We start from the raw sequence: 24,160 nt of genomic DNA, 5'->3' as shown, positions 1-24,160 counted from the left end.
TATCCTTGGAGGAGGTCACAGGCTTGCAAAGTGGATGAGCGTTTGTCCTCTGAACAGGCTTTAGTTAAGCCTGAAATCACGTGACAAGAAAGTCCTTTTGAGACCATTCTCTCTCGCTCGCGCTCTCTCTCCCTCCCTCTCAAAAAAGCGTTATGGTATCTTCAAATGATTGGTTGCTTTATTTTTTATTTTTTATGAAAAATTTAAAAGCTAAATAAACAAGTCCTTATTATTGAAATTGAGTCCCCGCTCTGTGTGTAAAATTTATTTCCAAATCATGTCTTTTTTTTTAAACAGGCAAAAATAATCAGGAAAAGCCAGTGGCTACAAAAACTGCCTACAAAGTGAACTCAAGAGCTAATGACTCAAGGGCGGTGGTGTAGACATATAAAGTATGTTGGGGGCCTACACTATTTGTCATTAACACGAATTCTGAAAGCTTGGCTAATATAATGTGACACAAAATTAGTCAAACACAATTCATGCAATATTGTTTAATTTTACTCCTCATTTAACTTGGTTTTAAGCAAAATCATTATGTCACATGATAACGTTCACTCGAACAAGAGATATTTCATAATGGTCACCGACTTTAGAAATGAGTTATTAGGCGCTCCACGTTGAACACATTCTTAACTATGGAAACTATAAAGCTAATAGCTTAATCATATTTTGACACCATCTGCATACTTTATGCATTATTTACAAGAAAGATATAAAAATGAAGCCACTGAGTACCCATACGATACTTCACCGTCATAGTTAACTGGTTAAAAATATAACACATTTATCTTCCGGGGACTTTATATTTGCATAGAGGTATTTGCATGCCATGTAGCAATGTGCCGTTAATGTAAAATTTAACCTTTGTTCTTTCCCTCGGATATGTAAGATATACTCATTAAGTTAAAAATAATGGCAAAAAAATAACTCTTCTGGTGATATACATTTCATAAATTATTCCCCAGAGCGGTAAGGAAAGGTAAAATGTGGGTGGGAAAATGTTTAATTGAATTAATTTCTCATTTTCTCTATTTTTATTTTACAACTCAGAGGCAGAGCAATTTGACTAGTGGATGTCAGCCCTGTGACGCGCGGAAGCCCTCCTCTCAATTATTCAAGGCATCAGCCCTCTTAATCCTGCTTTACAACAGTTCACACTTCAGGAAGGAGATGAATGGGGGGCATCAGCGGCACACCTGTTCAATGGATGGCCCAGTCCCCAGCAGAGGGATGCACAGCCATGGCACTTCAAGCATATTGCAGCATCATTAGACACTTGAGGGGGAGAAAAGCAAAGGATTCTTAGCTTGTCTTGGGCTGTAATTTGCAATATCAAGTCTCTCTAATTAGCCCCCTGCACAAACCATCCACAGAAACGAAACAAAGCTTTCAAACTCTTGTGTGAGACCGTGGCTGATGAATATCAGAACTCTGTATTCCTTCTCTCTTTGTCTGTGTATCCTAAATCCAGTGTGCCTAGAGCCATATTGTGGCTGGCAGCAGATTCAATTCTTCCTGCCCGAAATGACAAAAGAAAGCAGAGATGTCAAGTCCATGTGTGTACTCAGGTCCTTTCCAGAATGGCCAGATCTTGTCTAATTATCGCCTCTCAAGTAACTCCAGTCTGTGACTGTGCGTGTACCAAAGTTCACATTGCCCACTGAAAGTGATCCAGGGGATCCTCAGGACCAACACACAGCCAGGGGAGAGATGCAGGCTACAGTGCACAGCTGGACTACACAGGCCTCAGCATCTGGGGGAAGGTCAAGAGACTAGGGTAGAGAGGAGGGAGTCAGGAGAGCAAAGAAGGCTCTGAGAGAGGCAATGAAGACTTGCTCCCAGGGGGCTCTCAGAAGCTCGTGCTGTGAACTAGGGTCACTCACACCCCATGCCAATCACTGGAGTGTGAGTGCGGCTTCACAGGGGGACGCATGGAGAAATCTGGGCCCTGCAAGAGGTTAGATGGGCCTCGAAGAGGACCTAAGCCTTGGTTCCGCCCTCCACCCAGTGGGGCATATAATTCCTCCTTTCTGTTCCTCAATGGTATGGTGATGACTGTGGGGTTCTTCGACGTCTCCAGAAATCTGGCAACCTTAGCTTACCTTCACTTCATTTGTCCAGAGCAGCTTATCATTGGCCCTCATATAGTGGCTCGCTCGCTACCTGTACCTTGATCCTGCCTAGAGGGCCACCTCTTTAGGGGAAAGACAGCTCTGTCCCCTTCTGAAACCTTTGGATACAGTCAAAATTCTGCCCTGGAGGTCGGTGAGATGGCTCAAGGGATAAGAGCACTTGCCACCAAGCCTAACAGCCCAGCTACAACCCCAGATCCTATAAGAACCAACTCCTGAGAGTTGTCTGTGACACATGCACACACGCGCGCGCGCACACACACACACACATACACACATTAATTTAAAAATAAGTATTAATAAGAAATGTGTCCCCTGACTTGGAGACCCTAGTCTTGGCAGCTGCGGGGAGGTTCCTTGTTGTCAGTGTCTGCAGCTCTTAGTGTCTACAATCAGCCTTCCCAGATGGCGAGCACCCATTCCACTAGCTCCCGCTCTCCTAGCAAAATGCTTTTTTTTAAAAAAATAAACATGCTATTTACAAGTAGACATGAGACATAAGTAAGCTATGGAAACATATTTATTTACTGTATACCCAGTCTTCTGAAATATTGTGTTTCCTCCTTTTGGGGGCATGAAACAGACCAACGCACTGCGATTTCAGGCATTTTCTGAAAGAAAGAAGAATGACCCCAAAACGCAACATGTTTTTTTCAACAAACAGCAAGGCTGGTTCTTTAAGGAGGCGGCTGAGGCCTCTTGCAGCAGAGGCAGACAGATCGCAGACGCCGCCGTGCTCAACTTGAACTTATCCACTGTGTTTCCTGGACTCTGATGTGTATGTGATTGTTCTTGCAAAGGTTCTCACCGAGGTAAATAAAACTGTAGAACCTTGGAAACACGCTATTATTACAGCAAGAGCTAAGGTGTGCAGAATGGGAAATGCCTCTCTGAGGGATAAATTACATGTGATGAGGGCTAAAAGAATACAGCTCCTATTTCAGGAAGTCTTCCAGGCAGAGATTTGGCAGTTTTAGCGTTCCTTTCAAGACAACACACGCACACCAAAAACATTATTCTCCACAGAGCGCCCCAGAGGCCACGGGCGTCACGTGGATGCCATGGCTCCTCCATTCCCTCAAATTCAACACCGATCTTCTTTATTAATTTTAATTTGTCATCAATAGGCTGACAGGCATTCTTTCAGCAAGAAATACTGCAGTAAGCTGTTTCACCCACGGTGGCAGCTATTAAAAGTAGGAGGGTGATTAGCAGGAATGAGGTCGAACAGAATAATGCCAGTATAAGTCGCTACCAGCGAAATGTGTAACACAGGAGGATTTGTTACGTTCACTTGCTGAAATGTAATTTAGAAACAGGACACCGGCACCTGCTCTGCCAGCTCCTGGGCTGCTCAGATCAGTAGAGAGCGTCCTTCCCCCCCACACACACACACATACACTGCAACTCCGCTGTGTTTGTCATTGACTGTGCTTCTAATAACTACAGTTAAAATAAGCTTAATTGTTGCCATCTATTTCCTGTGCTCAGGGAAAGCAAATACTTCATCCTATGATTGGCTCAGATGATGCAAAAACAAGGTGATTTAATCACCAGTACTGGCAATGGAAAAATTAGCTCTCGTAACCTCCTTGCAAAGTCCTAAACAGTTCTCTGACCTATGAGCTGCGTGTTAAACAAGGAAGTCACTGGGATGCCGAGAGACTCCTCCATTCATACGGAAATACTCTGGCATTCCACTACTTGTATTAAGAAGGCTGAAATTTGTAGAGATGTTTGACATGCGCCCCTCACCTGTGTTCTTTTGGAAAAATCACTAACCCACGCACGTAACCTGGGATGATGGCTGACCCAGAAATCTGCAGCCTTTCGCTGCACTTTTAAAGAACTCAGGTGCACACAATTTCCTCTAACCACTTAAAACTTCATGGAGGGGGCAATTCCAACGAGGGGCTAAGAATAGAGAAGACAAAATTTAAATGTCCAGTGTATTTCCAACACCACAGAGCAGGGGGTGGGGCGCAAACAGCTGTGGATAGGGTCTCTCTGAGTGTGTTCCTGGTCGGTTGGGTTTCCCATAAAATATCATTTAGGCTGCTCAGTTGAAGGCGCCTCTCACGTTTGGTGTGCAAGTCATTTGGAGCACACCGTAGCTGCTAGCGTGGGGGCATGTGGACAGTGCAAAACACCAGCTCACTATCTGTCTGCACAGTGATGTGGCCCAGTGTCCCCCCTGCAGGATGCCACCGCAGGTGCACAGATGCGATGGTTCAAGGACAAACACCTGCTCGAGCCATTTTCATTGCAGCTTTCATACCTGCGCATCTGTGCCAAACAATAAAAAATAAAAATAAATTTAATTAGCTTACCCATCCTGAAGTGGGTGCTCAAAACCACACACGGGTTGGCACAAAATTTCCAAACGCATCATAGAAGACTATTTTTCAGTACTTAGAGAAATAATGTGTTTGAGTGGGGTTTTTTTTTGAGGGGGGTGCAGGGGACGGGGTGGGGAGGGAAGTGTAATCTGGGCAGCCTGTGAGATAAAATGAACTCCAGCCCAGGGAAGCTTATCACTGGTGGTAGAGATTTTTATCACAAGACGGACATGTAATGAGTACCCCGGTAAGTCTGCCTTTGGACCTAAAAACAACGTAGGAGATAAATATCACCCCTTTCCCACAGTTCCTGTCTTGTAAGCTGGGGCTCGGTCTCCACGCAAAAGGCTTACATCAAGAAAGAGACACACGGCAGGATGCACGCCTCGGACAGATTTCCTGCCCAGAACTGCCGCTCGCTGGAATCAAGCAGTGCTACAGGAGGCAATTTGAGAAGCGGTCTCTCCAGCGTCGGAGCCCGTCACGTCAGACGATCAGACAAATTTTATAAGAAAACCAATGAATGCTAAATATTGCCGTCATGTTTGCAGAGCCCGGGCTCCCATCTCACCCAAGGAAAACAGAGCAGCCTGGTATCCAGAGGCACTCTGTTCCCACTAGCCCCACCCCAAGGGGGCCACTGGGCTTTTACATAGCCGCTCCATTTGAATCCATGATGGGCCCGATGTTTGTAATTCGACATCAAGCAGTCCCGGTGTCTGGCGTTTATTTGTGCTGTTGTTTTGGCAGGTTATCCAAGGGGCCCTTCTCATCTGACATGTCAGGTCGACAATGAAACAAAGAGCACCAGTGAATTCACTTTTACAGTTAGGCAAGCTGAATGCTATTACCCATGTATTTGTCACCGACCTGCAGATTCCTGCCTCTAATCTGCCATCGGATGGATGCTACAAAGTGAGGAGTCGGGGACATGCGTTTCCCGGTAACTACCTGCTGCCAGCTATTATTGTAAGAATCCTGTGATTTTCTTTATTCTGAGTAGAGAAAACAAGGCAGCGTCGGCAATAAAAAGGCGTATCAACTAGTCACTTCCTGGCAGATTTGTCACTAGTGTGGATAGAGTGGAGGAACATTTGTTGTTGTTGCTATTACCAGAAGATGTATACACTTCAATATCATATTGTAAACCTGGAGTGTGTGCCTCAAATAAAACCCTTTTTAGTACCAGTATGCCGGTAAACAAAATAAAAATGTACACATCTTATAAAGAACTGTCCAAACCCATATATATGTGCAGAATGCATCCCACAAGTCACTCCCTGACAGAAGATATTTTATGTTATATGATTTGGGGGGTGAAAGTTATTATATTTTTATTCCTAAATCACATTAGCATAGCCACAAAACCATACGTTATCAAGGCTTTCCAATGTGCTTCTAAATACCTCCTAATGATGGATTGTATCTTAGGGCCTCTGAGGACCCACGGTTAACTCTATCATCATAAGTTGTGAATTAAATTGCAAAAAAAAAAAAAAAAAACAAGTGTTTCTGATAATTCTTTTATTTCTCCACGTGGCACAATCAGATCGATTCCCCTCCCCTGTTCAGTGCATAAATAAATCTTGGGAAATAATCGGTCACCGATAAAACATTCCTTGTTTGATTCTGATATCTGTTTTAAAATGAACTGGGAGGGGCTCCTAGGAGGTGGCTATTCTTTTGGCAATCTCTCAGAAGCCACGAGGAGGTGTCCATCAAGCTGCCTAATTGTAGGTGATCTGTTTACATTTGGCCTTTTGTGTTTTGAAAAGCATAAGTGACTTCTAAATCATGATCAGCAGTCACCAGGAGCCCCTCTTACTGAAAACCCAGAGCCTCCAGGTACGTCCGTAGGACCAAGGGAAGAAACAAAGAGCCCCGTGCCTTGGTGCTCTCCCATCCAGAGCAGGAGTTGGACAATTCCAAACAATAAAGCCTGGCCTAAACAAAGAGTGATTAATGACTCGGGGAGCTGCAATGCCCGTCGACCAGAGAGGCTCAGAGTGGGTCTTTGAAGAGGAAATGAAAAGAGTTTCGGGCTTTAAATATTTACCATTTCATTCATCAGTGGAGCATGTAAACGCAGAAACAAATATTCAAACATGGTTTTCCCCAGACTCTATTCCCCACGTTGTACTCACGCGTAATGCCTGTTTATGGCAATCAGCATAATGGAAGTCACGCGAAGAAAACAGGTTAGAGACAGCGACAATTATTCAATGGGAGCTGGGCGTTTCCCTCCTGAATTTTGTTTTCCACTCGAGTTTCCCGGGGGTTCCATTGGGCAGCGTGACCCACCAAGGGCTGGGAACCAAAGTTCTAGCTGTATTTTACTGAGTGTTTACAATGTATTATTGAAATTGTGGTCCATCTCCATAGAAGCATACATACTTCATTATCATCCAGAGAGGGCACAAATAGGAAACGCTCCCAAGACTATACCATCCTTCATTGCCTAATGCGTGTTAAGACATTGCTATTGTTAAAATAATTGTGAGATGGATTTTCATTTTTTTATTTTCTGTTGGCAAGCTTATTTTGCTCTGTGTATCTCTGTGTAAAAAAGCATGTATATGTTTTTACTGTTCAACATGCTTATTTTGTATTTTCTAACTTAAATAATAAAGTCAGACTACTATTATATTACATCATGTTACTCACGTGCATATATTTGATATTGTACTGGCTCTGTTTCTTTTAATAGTGAGGATTATTTTATGAGCTAGAAAACATTATAGATAGATAGATAGATAGATAGATAGATAGATAGATAGATAGATAGATAGATAACATGTGGGGCTAGGGGGAGCAGGAACAGGACTCTCAAAATGAATTTGCCCAAGGTTGCACAGCTAGGGAGTGGAGGGTCCGGGTTTGAAGTGTCCTCTGGATGGATGGCCCTAGTCCCCCACCTTGGTCTTCCTGTTTTTCACCCCCTCTCAAGCTGCCGTCCAGCATGTGGTCAACAGAGAAGGATCTTTGCTGTATAGAGCCCTGACATGGCTCACTCCTGCATCCTTTAGCTAAATCCTTCCTCCTAAAGCATGTTCCAGGGAGGAAGGATTGCACCGGGCCCAACACTATGACTCATGCTCAGATGTGTTATGGAGGGGATAGGGGAGAGGGAAGGGAAAGAAGAGAAAGAGCCGGGTGGGGAAGAGGAGAGGGAGAAACCTGTCACGTGCCAAGCCCAGCTCCTCCACCCAGCGATGGGAGAATGGGGTGGAAATACTGCTGTCAGGACAGGATGCTGGGCTCTGGGATCTCTAGAAGGAGAGCTGGAGAGCAAACTATCAACTCTGCAAATGGGGTCTCCTAAACTTGGGATACTCTGCAGTTTTTGGCTGCTTTAGTCTTTGTCCAGGTGTTTGCAGAACGTGAATTGTCCCGCAGGCTTTGTGCAGCCTACCACTGTGGCCCTCGGCCCTCCCTGCACTTGCTCTTTCTGGCCTCTTTGTTGTATGTGGTTCTTGCTTTCCTTCCCCAGCTGCCATCTGCCTCCCAAGCTGGGCGTGTCGCCTCCTTTCAGCTCTAAGTCAAAGGCCACTTCCTTCAGGAAGCTTCCACGTAGTCCTAGCATCCCTTTCCCAGAGCCCACTGAAATCTAGCTTCTCAGTAGGTGTCCGTGCCAGGCAATGAGTTCCCGGAGAGCAGATTTATGTTGGTTTCCTCCCAGCCCTGCCAGGGAGCCTGGCAAGTACCCCGGGATAGCTTCAGGGTTGGTGAATAGATGTGTATGATCTGCTTGGTCTTCATAAATGCAGTCCGATAATTTAGCTTAAATGTGTCTCTAAACAGTTGCTAGAACATCATTTTCTTCTCCTTTAGCTTTTCAGAGTGCAATCCACAAGTACACATCACCTGTGCCTCCAGTTCACACGGTGATGCAAGAGTCCATCGGGAGATGACTGCCACCATCGAGCCAATTAGATTATCCACCAGCACACCCAGTTACACGTGTGCATGGCAAGAAGGAGTTAGCTCTATTCTCAGCAAGTTTCAAACTCATCAGAATGACTCAGGCTGCTTGTCTCTTTGGTCTGAATTCTCAGGGAACTTAAGGCTGTGTGAACATATGAACATACAGTAACAAGATCCAGAAAAAAAAATCAGTCTGGAGGTTGCTGAGAAGACACCAGCAACAAGCATAACCGTGTCCTCAAGTATATGCACGTGTGCGCACACACTCATAGGCATGCTGTGCACAGCTTAGCACATTTAGAAAGTAAATCGGCAACTGAGGTCTCAGTGATCACTGGGAGATGGTTCTACTCCATATTTTCAGATGCTAGAGTTGGCTTTGACAATGATTTAAGAAATTCTGTGAAATTGAACTTTGGAGAGAGAGAGAGATCATTTTCAGTGTTGAGCATTCACAGTAAAATGAGTCATATGTGTGATATGGTGTGTGTTATGTGTATGTATGTGGTATGTGGCATGCTATATGTAGTGTAGTGCAGTCTATGTAGTACATGTGTTATGTGAATGAGTGTATGTGGGTGCGTGTGTGTGTGTGTGTGTGTGTGTGTGTGTGTTAGGAAGAGACAGCAGAAGGAGAAGGGAGCCTGCCTTCTCACTTGTTTTTATTGTATATATATGTACTTCAACAGATCTGCCAATTCCTCCCAGCATTGCCTTTCTGGGAGAAAGGCCAATTTTCTTCATTTTAAAAATATCATAACATTTATGTTAGCAAAAACTACTATAAATGCCATCAGCTACAGAATTCCAGTTTAATTTCTGTTTTGACTTTATCAAAATCTGAGAAAAAAAATATCTTTGGGGAATATAATTATCTGTGCTTAGCCACAGCCTGAAAATAAACAGAAACCAACTGTTCCTGTGGTGGGGGTTGCTCAGGGAAGTCCCTCTAGAATCAAGCACTGTGGCCAAGACAAGAGCCACAGCCGGACCCCACAGCAGCATCTGAACAGGCGCGGTTCTGATCCCACACCCCGCACCATGTGGGCTAGCGTATTGGATTTGTACAAACCACGGCACAAGAATACAGCATGTTTATAGAATACAAATGCTAATTTGTCACCCTGGCTCTCAACCTGAATGTGGGTCAACTTCTTCACGGATTCCTTTTGTCAGCATAATTAAACAAGTAAGATCTCTTAGACCACGTAAGCCCGGGCATGAGGCTCTTTGGCACTTTACTATTTGAAGGTTGCCCAGTGCTTCGATAAATGGTTAGACCTCGTTAAACTCTCATTGATGGTGCGGTAACTGCAGGATCTAATTTTCTCCTCTGACTGCATTTAAAATGATCGTCTTTCTCAATAGCAATCCTTTATGGTTTTTATAATCTTACTTCTTGGGTATTAATAAATCTCCAGAGTTCCAAAACCTATTATTTGAGTATTTTAGCAAGTCATGCCCAAAATACATTCAGTAAACTAATTTGACTTGGGGTGTTATTTCAGACCACGCATAGAGACTTACATATTCGCTAATACTTTTAGAATCAAAGCCAACTGGGTAGCATCAGTCTGAACTCCAGACTTGGAACAATGGTGACCCGGATGAAGAGAGGATGGACCCAGTCAGCTCCTGGCTTCCACGATTCATCAGCCTTCGCTGACTGTAGTAGTCCAAAAGGGAAATCAACACGCACGAAGTTTACCAGTGAACACTCTAAAATTCTTCCTAGCATGATCAAAAGCAGTGAAACACAAACTCTAAAATCACATTAAAATGTGTCACATAAGTCTCCTCTGTGCCCCTTGGCAAGCAAGGATCATGCAGGTCTCGCCAGGACCGCTTCCAGCACAGTACCTGTGTGAGAGGGATTTACCTCGGCGAGGCAGAGAAAGCATTACAATGGTCGGCCTCCTTCCTGGTGTCACTACTGTCTTTGGACGTGACAGATTCCCTTCATTCCCTCTTTCCCTTGAACTTAATGTGGTTGAGTCTCTTCTCCCATCTGGTTTGATTTCTCAGATTCAATCAAACTCTTCTTTACGGTCCCCATTTTATTTGCCTTCTCGCTGGGCTCTGCCCTGTGACTCCGGCACTCTGTCCCCTTCCAATCTTCTGAGCTCCCCACTGGCTTCATTCCTTCCATCATCCCCACAGCCTCGTGGCTCCTAGCAAACGGCTAGCTTGATTTTTGAGAGGCCTTTGAAATACATGTTTAATTTGGGGAGTCATGTGCACAGCGCCGAGAGGCCATTAACAAAAAACCCGTGTTTAAATATTTAAAGTTTGTGGAGCTGAACCTCCCCTCAAAGATCATCTGTCCCTCAACTCAACAGAGAGTGGGAAAGGTGAGGAGACACCAATCATGGGTGACCCTGATGGGCTGGCTGGAGTTTGATGCATGGGTTTTCAGTCTGCATCTCTCACAGACACAGAGCAGGACAACCTTTTAGTGCAGGGTCACTCGGCCTCTGAAGATGAACTAGATCGTTTTCTAGACCACCATATCTTAGGATGCAAAAGAAAGAAACTGCCACTGTGCCTGAATCTTAGCAAGACATTCATAGTATCTTGCATCAGGAATTTAAGGCAAGACATACAACAATCCTTAAGCAAATTCTTAATAAACTCTTAAGCCCTCAAGCCCCCAAACTGTCCAAGCTCCTGATAAGCAATGGCAATGGTGCTAGGAACACTAGCTCTCCGTTTTGTAACATTTGTTAAGTGCTAAGGACAGTCATGGTTACTGGCAAAGTACCCGTTAGCCTGTGAAGTCTTCGCTATCCATCTTTAGGAGTATGATGTGTTCTTTCTGCAAATAAAATAATTGAGAACCAAAGAACCTTACTCGCTTGTGCCAGGGCATGAGCTGCCAAGTAGGTAAGCATGGTTCAAACTGAGACCTGCTCCTAACTCTGGGAAGGCACTTCTAAGCTCAGTCGACATGGTGTGAACATCCCAGGCGACAGTTCCGTGACTGGAAGCCTCGTTCCCACGATGAGGTCATTCATTTACCTAGTCAGCAGCTGGCCTTTCAGCCACTCACCCATCTGCCTGTCAGTCCTCAGCCAGCCCTTCTGGGGAACTCTTCCATGCCTCTGCACTCAGTCTCAAACCGTGACCAATAAGCCACCGTCGGCACCAATGACCTGGTTCCTGGCTCTGGACTCAGATAGTCCTAAAGTTGGCATCTTGGTACCTTTGATTCCCTCTGAACTGGCCATCCATTTCCTAATCTTTATGATTCTCCGCACACCAGTTTAAGGCCCAGGAAAATAACTTTCTCAGGAAGTGGACAGAGAAGACAAGGGTGAGAAAGTCTCTGAAAGAGAGAGACCAGGTTGTTTTCCACGAAGACAGTGAGTGAGCAGATTAAAGTGTATTCCCCAGGCCTCCGAAGATGTCTGAGAGTAATTTCCAGAAATTAGAAGAGTAAAAAGGGCTGGTGTTTTCAGAATTCAGAACTCAGCCTGTGGCCTGACATCAGCTGACGCCTCTGGGGGAATTGCCATCCAGCTTGGGTTCATAATTTATGTAATGACATATGCTTGGACACTGATTAGCTACCATATCAGCTCTGGGATGAAGCCAGCATCACCCTGCTCTTTCATTCATTTATCTGAAGCCGTGTTGAGTAATATCACGAGATTATAATGTGATTGTTCCACAGGACATCAGGCCGGGGCCTGCCAGCGTCCGTGGGTCCGGGCCCCAGCAGGTTCACACCCATTAATTCATTCACTTTGTACAGGTTTATAAGATTACAGTCAACAGGGCAGTGACGAAGGCAGGTCCACAAGCAGGTGCTTACACAAGCTACTAATAAGATGTACTATAGGAAGCTCAAGAAGACCTAATAGCAGTAATAGCAATCTCCTCTGAGCCAGCCTGGCACCAGAGTTTGAAACAAGCCATTCAGTGCTCAATGAGGAGCGCGGATCGCCTTTGACTCGCAGGCTTTGCTCGACCTGAAGGGTTTATCGACAACCACTTTGCTGCTATGAAACGCTCTATTAGGAAAACCGTGTCTTCAGGCCACAAGGAGGGTGACAGCGGAAAGGTCGATTCCTTCAGAGGAGGGGCTCTGGAGACACAGCCATAAAGGCAGGATGGAGGCAGAGACCCCAGAACTCAGCCTTCAGAGGCTGGATGGGGGAAGGGAAGAGAGGAGAAAAGGGTCAAGCTATGCAAGCCAGGGACAGGGAACAGGAGGAGGGCAGGGGAGACTGCATCAAAGGAATGGGGCTTCCATGCTATGGTGACTGCTGGCTTTATCTTATTGTCTTTCCATCACCCCATAGCCCTTTTCTAAGGAGCTGACTAATGTGGGTTTCCCTTAGAATAACTGAGGCACTGGTGTCGAAACCCTTGAGGAAATCAAAATGGGGGGAAGTCCAAGTGTCTTATAGAAAAAAGCAGGGTCTGGAGACATAGTTCAGCCCAACAAAGTGCTAGTCTGTGCAGACACAGGAATCTGAGTTCCACCCCTAGAACATATGTAAAAAGCCAGGTGTATTGGATGCTTGTAATCCCAGTGTTCCGTGAAGGTGGATCTCAAGAGGGTCCTTCAGGCTCACTGGTCAATCAATCTAGCTGAATTGACAGGTTCTAGGTCAGTGAGAAACTTTGTACACACACACACACACACGCACACACACACACACACACACACACGCCAACACTAAGTGACTTTCAATGCTGACATGATAAGCTACTCTATAAGGAGTGGTGACAGCACATGGCTTAAAGAACAAGGGTAAGAAAGACTGTGTTTACCACATACTTTGTGCATAGTCTTTTCCACCCTAGACTGGGTGACGTGCAGTCCTTGGGGCTAGCGGGCACCCTGGGCCAGGTTTTCCTCTGGTGTTCCATCTGGACTATCTTCCAGCACGCCAACCCACTTGCTCATCCTCTGTGGGACATGGCTGGAGCCATTTCAGACCTCAGAGGCTCTGGAGGAAGGAGAGACCCAACATTTTGTTAGCAGACTAAGGATTTAAAGCTGAGTTCTGGCATCCTTGCCTTGCTGGGCTTCAGGGTATCCCCAGAGCCGAAGGATCCCTCAGGCATTTCTCTGTTGGTTGAGGACCATGACTTAAGGGGGTAACTGTGCCCACCATGTGCAATGGAGGCCCAGGGCAAGACTCAATGTTCCTTTTCAGAGAGGCAGGTGTGGGCATTCCTGCCTTTTGACAGCTGTAGGCTACACACTCGGGACAGGTGGCAGGATGGGTGTGGAGTAGATAGTGGGTGAGATGGACAAATGGCCTGAGCTTCAAGATGGAGGCACGGCGTGACCTCTGTCCATCTAACAAGTATCCACGGAGCATGTTCAGGAGAGAGATTCTGTAGGTTCTCCTCAGCACAGGTCCCGGGCAGGAGGAGGTGACGTAGTTAGGGCTTCTATTCTTGTGGTAGGCACCGTGACTGAAAGCATCCTGGTGAAGAAAATGTTTATTTTAGCTTACAAATTTTAGATCACATTTCATCAGTGAGGGAGATCAAGTCAGGGATTTACGGAAGGAACTTGGAGGCAGGAACTGAAGTAGAGGCCGTGGAGAAGTACTGATTACTGAGTTCTCAACCTGCTCTTTTCTCCCACTCAAGACTACCAAACCATGGATGGCACCACCCACAGTAGCCTGGTCTCTCCCAAATCAATAACCAATTATCAGTCAAGAAAATGCCCCCGTAGCTTTGCCCACTCTTCTGATAGAGGCATTTTCTCAATCAAGGTTCCTCTTTCCTAGATGACTTTAGCTCATGTCAATTTGACAAAGCAACTAAGAGGGTAGGGAAGGCAATGGGACCATTGGAGAGAGGTCAATACCTTCTGCCTAGAACACCTAGAAAGATCTCGGGGCTTTGGCAGGTGAAGCATGAAGAATCCTCCTGTCTCACCCTCTGCTTTACTTCACACACGACAGGAAAGCTCCACTCACTGTGGCCACTCAGAGGTGGGATGCGGACAGCAGTTCTTGGGGCGCCACCAAAGTGAACAAGGCAACTCCAGCAGAGCCTGGACTGCTGAGTGGAGGCTGGCATCTCCCTGACTGGGAAGGTCCTCCCCTATCCCCTGCTGGAAAGAGGAAGAAAAGTTTAGTGTTCCTCAGACACCTTTGACTTCTCTGAGAAGCAGAAGCGTCCAGAAATCCCCCCAAATGCTGACTGTGTCTCATTGGCCATGACTTAATCCGGTGACCATCCTGGGTAGAGGAAAGCTGGAAAAGGAGGTGCCTCACTAGGAACCTCACAGAAGCAGAAGCTACCAAGGCATCAGGGAGCAACTGTCCCCAATGTGTCCCTCTGTTAAAGGCATCAGTTCCTCCTGTACAGCTGCAAGGGCCCAATAATCTGAAAAAAAAAAAACTGGAGGAAAGACACCCCTGTGCAATGGAAGAGCATTCTGGTCTTCCTTCAGAAAGCAAGGGTAGATGTTAGCCATGAGGTTTTGTACACACTAAGGAGACCCTGCTCCATTATTCTCCATTGCACCAAGATGATAGCCCAGACCGTGTTTGGAAGGCCACAGTCACATCAAAAGGCTGTTTAGCTGTAGTTTACATTTGTTCCTGGTTCACCCAATGAATGCCTCGCAGTTGGACGCTGCAGAAGCTATACCTAGAGCTTTGCCATGAGGGAAAGGGGGTCAGTTATGAAAACATAGCAATCCCTAAGACATCAATGGCTGCAGCCATGTTTTCAAAGAGCTCCAGCAAAGTCAAGTGTGACAGAGACGGGTCCGTTTAGAATATGCATCTGTGGGTTTACACCCCCTAATCTCTTCGGCAGTGCTGGAATATCATAGTCACCCACAGACCCCCTGAGGTTGCCCCTCTGCAACCATAGAAGAGACCCAACCCAAATACAGGAATGACAGCCAAGAATCACTTCAGCAGAAGATAGGAGGCATGATAGAAAGAAGGTAGGATGGAGAGGGAGATGTGGAATCAGAGCATGTGGAGCGGTCCAAGCAGACCTGGTCTCCTCTTGCCACCCATTTGGGACAAATGTCTTGACGCTGCAGGATTTCCTAGACTTGGAGATGGGCATATAACACAGGAGTTCCTGGGAAAGAGGATGCATGCAAAACTCCTATCAGAGTGCTGGTACCCTAGCATCCAGAGTGCTGGTACCCTAGTATCCAGAGTGCTGGTACCCTAGCATCCAGAGGGCTGGTACCCTAACATCCAGAGTGCTGGTACCCTAGCATCCAGAGGGCTGGTACCCTAGCATCCAGAGGGCTGGTACCCTAGCATCCAGAGTGCTGGTACCCTAGCATCCAGAGTGCTGGTACCCTAGCATCCAGCAGCTGTTCTCTCCTGTAGTCAGGAACGGAGCTGCAGCAACTGTATCCTGGTGGCAAAGTTCAGGCTGGTCACATCCCCTCCTCACCAAGACCTCCACTTAAATATCTCCTGACCATCAGTAACTAGAAACCAACTTCACAAGCAGAGAGGGAGAGAGAGAGAGAGAGAGAGAGAGAGAGAGAGAGAGAGAGAGAGAGAAAGAATGAATCGGGCCCAGTAGATTGACTGCTTTGCAACTGCGGTTTTAGGAAAATGCCTGATTAACAGTGTTGGGGAAAAACTGTCTATAATAAATCCTTCGGCTGTCATCGCTCATCATTCTTCAGAAAATACAGGACAGGGCTAGGGAGGGGACACAGCTGCTAAGGTACTTGTTGAAGGAATGAGAAAATGACTTCGATCCCAAGACCCCACGGCCACCCAAGCACAGTGGAGTGTACTTGTAATCCCAGAACTGAGAAGGCAGAGACAGGAAGATATATGGAATTTCCTGCTCACTAAGTCTCGTATAAGTGGCAAGTTTTTGGCCTGTGAGAGAAACCCCCCAATAAAGGTGGAAAGTATACCAATAAGAGTTTAATGTCTGCCCAAATCACAGTGGGATTTAATGATATTGTCTCAGAGAATCAGCATGCTAAAGCCCGGGAGCTCAGAAAAACACGCCTGCAAGTGCTTACCTGGTTAATGTGTCACAACAATATTTCAAACCAATGGAAAGCACACAGTCCTGGACAATGCCACTGAGGCAATTGGCTGTTCACTTAAATAAGAGCATTTGTTTATGGTCTCCAATGTTTTCATCACATTTAGTTTATAATGTTTAAATTATTACAATGTTTTAGAAGTTAATAATCATAACCAGTTATTTTTGCATTGTAGGGTTGAAAAAGACTTAGAAATCCAGAAGACAAGACAAATGGTGGTGGATTTAACGCACAGAGCGATTAGGAGCCGACCTATGTAAAGAAGGCCTACAAATCAATAAGAAAAAGACAAACAAGTCAATAGACAGATGTGTAAAGTGCTTAAGTGGGTTCTTTACAAATGAAGAAAGCCAAAAAGTCAATTAAACATGGTCTAAGTTACTCATTTGCATTAATACAACAGGAAAGGAAAATTAAACCAAAATGAGAAACAATACACCTTTCCACACTGACAAAAACGTACACCCAACAATACCAAATGCTGCCATGGATATGAGAAGCAGACATCACACAGTTTTCTCACCCAGAACAACTGGTCCGGGCTCTAAGGAGAACCATTGCCAGCCAGAGCGCAGATAGATCAAAAATGCACAGCCCTACAACACAGATCTGTCGCAGCTGAGTCCTACAAGGCAGAAACTTCATAGCTGAGGGTATGCGGAGAAATGGCCTGGGTGAGCTGAAGTACAGCCCAACCCTACTTACCACATCCACAGCTGGAAAAACCCAGCATCTGTCAAGAAGTGGGTTTTAAAGAGAAACTGAGTGTGTATTTATGCACCAACAGGAGGTTACTTGAAACAATGCCAAGTTGAAGAGATAAGTTACTAAGTTAGAAGATCACTTCAAAATTGCTCAATGGAAAGATGACAAACCTAAAAGCGATTTTGAATCATCTCCACTTCTAGAGTGATTTTTAAGTGATCTGGGGTCAGAGACAGTTCACTGCAGTGACACCATGCAGAGGCTGACATGCCGTCCTGTGTGTGGATGACAATCACATCCACACTCTCTCTCCTCTTTTTGCAGGTACAACAGAATGGCTGCGTGGGATCCAGACTTCTCATCTTCACTCTACCAACCATTCAGAAATTTCAGCAAATATTTGGAGAATTTCTCTGACATGTAGTCCTACGTGAAAAGTGACTGCTGGGGTTGGGTCTCCCAAGCCAGGTTTGGTGGCCCATTCCCTGTTCCATGGAGACCCCAATGAAAACTGGGACTTCTCAGAGAGTGAGGGAGGGAATGGATTCACAAGGTAAGAAATAAAACAGCACCAAGAGGTTCCTGAAAAGTGAAGGCTACGTGGGAATTCATTTGTTCCTAACCGGGATTTTAAATAAATTTGTGTCGCTTTCTAAACTAGAATAAGTGGCAAAGAGACAGTACAGTGAACTGTCTTCACCCAAGACAATGATTTCAGTTTCAGAAAGAGTGAGTCAAGGCTCCCACAGAGGAGGAATCAGGAATTTTGTTGCGAGCAGGCCCTGGGCCTCAAGTCCTAGCTAGGCTGGTGTCCAGGGCTCAGAGCCTCCAGTGACAAGGCCCACCAAGAGTCTATGTGACTTTACTCTTAAAGCCCTAAAAAGCCATGTGAACTGATGGAACTCAGGACAGGAGAACCCCCTGCTCCAGCAACTGAACTCCAGCATCAGGAAGGTATGTCAAGGCCACTGACTGACTCAGTAACCTCACATCAGCATAGAGTCTAAGGTGCAAAAGAAACGCAGTGAATGAAAGCCAGCAAACAATCACAAAACCAGATCTAAAGTCCAACTCCCATTTTAATTGTAGCACATCTTTGGAAAAAAATACATAAGCAAAAAACATATTTTCTGGGCTATAATAGGAAACAAATTGGACCATCTGAAAGCCCTCAGGAACCCATGATTGATCCTGGGTCACACCCAGTGCTCTGGGTCCCGAGAAAATCTTTTGACAACTTGGGCATGAATAAAATATTGTATTTATCTTCAGTCTTAAAGAGAGCTAAAAATCAATTTCCTGGAAGACTAAGGTAACGGTGGAACACGGAGACCAGCCAAGTGTAGGAGAGGCCTGTGGAATTAAAGAATGCAATTCGGGGGAGCAACTCTAGGAAGACCCCTGAGCACGAGGACAGGCCGGTGACACTGATTGCTGCGGCCTTGGAAGCAGCCGAGGTGGAGACTTCCTTCTGGCACACTTGGCAGGCACCGTCCAGCTATTTCCTGTGCTGATGACGAAGAAATTAATTTGCCATATGCGTGCTGTGCTTGCCTTTAAAGACAAAGGGGGGTTTTAGCTCAACAGTGGCTTTTGGCCTCTCCAAAAGAAGATCTGGGAGAAACTCCAGCTGCTTAACGATGCAGGCCTGGTCTATTTTGGGACTACCTGGTACACAGTCCCCAGCTTGCCTTTGAGATTTGTCTCCATCCCTCTCGTCAGGCTGTCAGCCGTCACTTCTGTTGTCATCTGCTGTCTCCCCCAAGTCCTCCTAGACTCCTTCCAGCCTGATGCTGTTCATCAACCATGGCACCGGGAACCAGGAACGATCCTGAAGTGATCATGGAAGCCAGGTCGGGTATCATGTGTGCTAGCCTAGGGCACAGTCATCCCAGATCTCAGAAGTACTGTCCCCTTCCTAAAAGGCAACCTCTCCCACACAACCTCACCATAACCCTCACACTTGCTGTCTGGGTCACCTTGGCTCTGATCCCTCTTAACCTTTCCAGGCCTCAGTTTCTCCATCTGCCATGAAAGGAAGATAAGCACACTCACTCTAACTCCGATAGGACAATGCCTAGTGAAGAGAATTTAGAAGGACTCCAACTCTCCTTCAGATGATACTCAGGCTGGATTCAAACACAGAATGAGGGACGTTCACCCAACCAGCTTCAGGATCGGCGTGATGTTCTCCTAAGAAGAGAACTGCCCCTAAATGTTTTGGGGTGTTCTGCACTTGGTGATGAGGTTTGGAGACCAATGGGAATGTGAGAAGACCTACTGGGAGGAAGAGGAAGATCAGGGTGCCCCTGGAGAGGAAGAAGGACCTCGGGTCAACCATGGCACCGTGGACTCATTGAGAACTCAACATTCTGCCCTAAACTCCTTTGGAAACTGTGGCAAATTAAAATACATCCGCTTGATATTTTGCCCAGTTTTATTCATTTACCTAAGACTTTGGGAAAAAACCAGACATGTTTACTTTCCCCTGTTCAAGGCAAGGAAGTTTTCAACCAGAGAATACAACGTCAAAGCAGCTTAACAGCGCACATCCTTGGATGTCTATCAGGGAGTGAGTTTCGTTTTCCTAAACTCATTTCTCTGCCTTAAAGGATAAGGATTCCTAAGCCCAGCCAGGCTGTGCTCACGGTTCAGGGACCCTTTAAGCTCATTTACATGGGGGCAGATATTGAAATCTTTCCAAACGTGTGAGTGTATGAATTATGACTGCAGATAATCCAACTCTCTTTCTCAGAGGCTCTAGTCCAAGAGCCCCCTCCACCACCCCGACGATGAATGCCTTTCGCGTGGGGCTGGGGACTCTCCTTTCTTCCAAAGCCTTGCTCCTTTGCTGCTCTTTTCCTTGGGAATCTCTTGTCACCTGATTTTAATTGCATCCCTGCACTTGTGTGCAGCTGAACAAGAAAACAATTGCCCTGGGCTGCTCCCCAAACCCACAGTCTCTGCAAAGGGGTGGTGCTATAGTGCTTCCTTATGGCCTAGGCTCCAGCCAGGATGCTACCCAGCCAGGGCGCTACCCAGCCGCGATCTCTCAGAAGCACAAGGTTCACTGTGCTCTCTGCAAGAGCGCTTTTCTTTTGCAAAGTAAGAAAGGATAAGGACAAGAAAGCTTTGCCATCCTCCTCCTGGACAAAAAGATGGGAAATTGATCCCTGGGTTTATACAGCCCTCCTCTAGCGCCTGCCTCCTGCCTCCCACTAGAGGCCCCACGAAGTCACAGAGTGGGCTTCAAGATCCCCCAGCTTATGTCGATGCTCCTCCACTTAAAACAAAATAAAGTGATTTAGAGATGTCCTACTTTCCAAGGTCTACAGGCCGTCTGCGGAACATTAAGGGAGATTGGCTATCTGCCCAAAGTGTTTTTCCAAACCACCTCTTAAATATTTCCTAGCCAGAACAATGTATAAAGCCCACACTGTCGTCTCGGAAGAGAGAAGACGGATGCTCTCCTGTTGCTCCGAGCCTCTGCTTGGCCCCAAGGCCCCCAGGTACTGTTAAGTTTCATTGTGATCCAATACCCATCTGCCAGGCTAGAGCCTTGGGGTGCTTTCAATGCCAAATTTATACAGGCTGATATTTGCATGCAAATATGTAGCTAGAAATGAATACTATAATTAGCATCTACCCAGTGTGTGGGTCTCTATTCTTTAAGCCTCCTGTACAACTCGGAAAGATACAAAAGTTGTGAATCTAAGTACAAATTTTCTTTGTTGGACTGTAACACTATCCCAGTCAGGCTGGGGAGCACAATTAAAGCTATTTTTGATCCTACGCATGAGGCCTGTTCATTGAGAGAGTGCGTGTTTATCTGATAGGGGAACCGCATTTTGTTCGAGGGCCTGGAAGGTCAGACCCACTAATCGGTGGGAGCAAAGAGGAGGAGTATCCTTCATCCTGATGCTCCTGAGACAACACTCAAATATGATCTGAGGAAGCCCCCAGTTTCCTGTCACCTGTGTCGGGTCTCAGATCTGGGTCACCGTCCGGTAATTAGGTGAAACAATTAAAACCTGAATGTTTTGTAAAGGAAACCGGCAAGAATTAATTCAAACTTAATTGAAGTGAGGCAGCAACTGTCTTTGGATAAGCTGGCTGGAGACAAAGGCAATCCTTGCTGGGGACTGAGCAATGGGGGTGGGGTGCTTCAGCAGCCCCCAGGGGCAGCCTCACTTGCGCAGGTTTATGTAGACAGGTTTTCCTTTCTGGCGTGCACGGATGGATGGATGGATGGATGGATGGATGGATGGATGGATGGACGGATGAATGGATAGATGGTACTTCACATAGAGGCTCTCCATTTGTCTCTGGATCTGTGGTCCATTGTCAATTCATTGTCTGTGTGCACATGCACTACTTAACTCTGACCCAAACAAAGCACATATGGGCAGTGACATCACATAACCTTGGTCTAGGATAAAGGGGGGACAAAGGTGTATGCTGAGAACAGGCTGTCCCAGGCAGGGACTGGATTCTGTCTTCTGTCTTCTCTGTGACTCTCAGTCCTCCTCAAATATGATAGTCCTTTTTAAAAGCAAAGATTTGTTGGTGCTTCCTTTTGAATGGGCTGACTGAGGAAATAAATCAGGGTACATGTGTGATTCTGTGTGATGGAGCAAAAGAGAAAGTGTGTGTGTGTGTGTGTGTGTGTGTGTGTGAGAGAGAGAGAGAGAGAGAGAGAGAGAGAGAGAGAGAGAAATCAAGTTGAAATAACAGAGTGGAACACACATACATAGAAGCTTCCCCCCTCTTCCCAGCCTCTATGTCCTTCCTTTCACTGGAGTTCAGGGACCCCCTCACCCAGGCATGGGAACCCCAGGTCTGGAGAATGGAACCGTGTCCTAGAAAGCTGGCTTGGACCACACTCACGTTGGAAATGAGGTCACCAGACACACTGTGCTAGTACTGACACCATGTCTAGTTGGTTGGGAAACTAAATTATACAAAATCTCAGACTCAATTCAGAAGCCCTTCCTGGCCACCACCGGGCTTGAACCGTCACTGTCCACCTCCTCAGCTCACGCAGCTCCTTTTTACAGGAGGACTGCGCAGAAAGCAGGCTTGTAGGGGGCAGAAATAAATGATTTTGCAAGGTTACCAGTCAGTGGAGACGCCTGGAAAGGTCCGGGCCCCTGAATTCCACTTCAGCGCTCTTTAGTCACCAGGCCAGTCGCCTTGTCAAATGTGTGGCTGAGTTTCATCTCTGCCCTGATGACAATGAAGGCCATGGCATCTATTAATCTTCACTACAGTCCCTAGGAACTAGTTAAGCATGAAGGGTGACAGCCCTGAGCCCTAGGGGCCTTGACAACTGCAGGTCCTCCGGGCATTGCGAAGCGGGGATCTCGGGAGTGAGAAATAACTTCAGCGGCTTCTCTGCCTTCTGGTCACCAGAGGCCTGGCAGTCTGTCTCCGCTGTACGGACTGGTCGTTATCTGTCAAGCTCTAGCCATGTAGCTTTGTCAACAACCCTGAGCGGGACAGGGGGCAGGATTGGAGGGCAGGATGGGCTCCGCAGATGAAACACTACACTGTCACCCATGTCCTAGCCCAGCTGGTCCCGCCACAGCTAAAGCGGCCAGTGGCTTATTGACAGACGAGTCCTCGATCCATCTGTTGAATGAAGGCTTGGCTGTTTTCATTCCACACTCCCACACAATGACACAGCCTGTCTCTCCGCGTAGCTATGTCAACGGGCCACTCCAGAGTCGCAAGCCCCATCTCTGGAGTCAGGACAGCAGCCATACCTGCCCAGCTGCTGCCGTTCCCGCTGTGCCCACGTTTTTCCAAGCAATACAGAGCGATGCTCCTTACCTTTAAAAAAGGAAATTTACGAGTCCAGCCTAGGGATTCATCTCCCACCGCCTTAGTCCCCACCCCTCCGTAAGTGATAAGAAACAACTGGAACAAGACTCTGGGGTGTCATGCTGTCAAAAAAAATTCTTAATGAAATTAAACCCCTCACACACTCACTGGTGCTATTTCGGGCTGCAGCTGAGTGACTACCTCCACGCGTCTGCTGGCCTAGCGGCTTCCGTCTGAAGACTTGCTGTATGTCAGTTCCTGGCCCCAGGGAATATGGGCGGAATATTTTATACCTGAAGTGGCCTTATTTCCAGGCAGTAGCATCCCATGAAACGCAATTCTGCTGTATGAGCTTGGAGACATGCCACTCGGAACAGGAGGCAGGGGGATGGCGGGAAGGGGCCGGGGACAATGCCCTTCGATGGAAGCGCTTGTCCATGCGTCTACATGTCTAATGCTGAAAAGCTGGAGACTTTCTACCCAAGCCTACAGTTCTTTTTCCGCTCCTTAGGAAACCTTTTGTAGTTCCGATGTGGCAAAGGCCTGCTCCCAGGGAATCAATGCCATCATTCAGGGAACTAGCGATTCAGACACAAGGAGGAAGCCTCGGCACTGCCAGCTTTCATTAGCAGCCTGAACTGGCTACCAACTGCTCTCCTCCCTTCCCTCCTTGCTTTGCTCCTTCCACACTTCTTTTTGTCCTTTTTAAAAAATCAAATTAAAAAAAAAAAAGAAAACTTGGTGAAATAAAGGGTTTTCTGAATTCTTACACATCCATTTCTAAACTTCCACTTCATTGTGTTTTCCTTTTAGAGAAGATTTTCTCTGTATTAAAGACACTTCCTTTTCAAACGTGAATTTCACCTCCCAACATTCTTCCTGTGGGAGACTCAACGAATTCTTACTCCACTCGGGTCAAAAAATGCCCTGTCTGCTTCATCTAAAATGGAAACTCTCGGAGTGGAACTTCTGCCCCGCGTGTCTTCACCCTCCTCCTTCTCAAGTCCCCGAATAGCAGTAAAACGCCTCTGCAAAGAGGCGAGGTGGCTTTTAGAGCCTTCCCTTCCCTTTATTTTCTGCTCAAATGTGTCTGTTAAATGTCACCGCGGTGCGAGCGCGCAGAGCGGCAGCTCAAGACCACTCCGAAACGTGTTGTTAATTCTTCATAACGCGCTGACAGGCAAGGCTCAAAAAAACAAAGCCTAGAGAAGGGC

Source organism: Myodes glareolus, chromosome 7 (genome assembly GCF_982192425.1).
Source record: "Myodes glareolus chromosome 7, mMyoGla1.1, whole genome shotgun sequence".
Lineage (NCBI taxonomy): Eukaryota > Metazoa > Chordata > Mammalia > Rodentia > Cricetidae > Myodes > Myodes glareolus.
Note: the sequence above shows the minus strand (reverse complement) of the source record.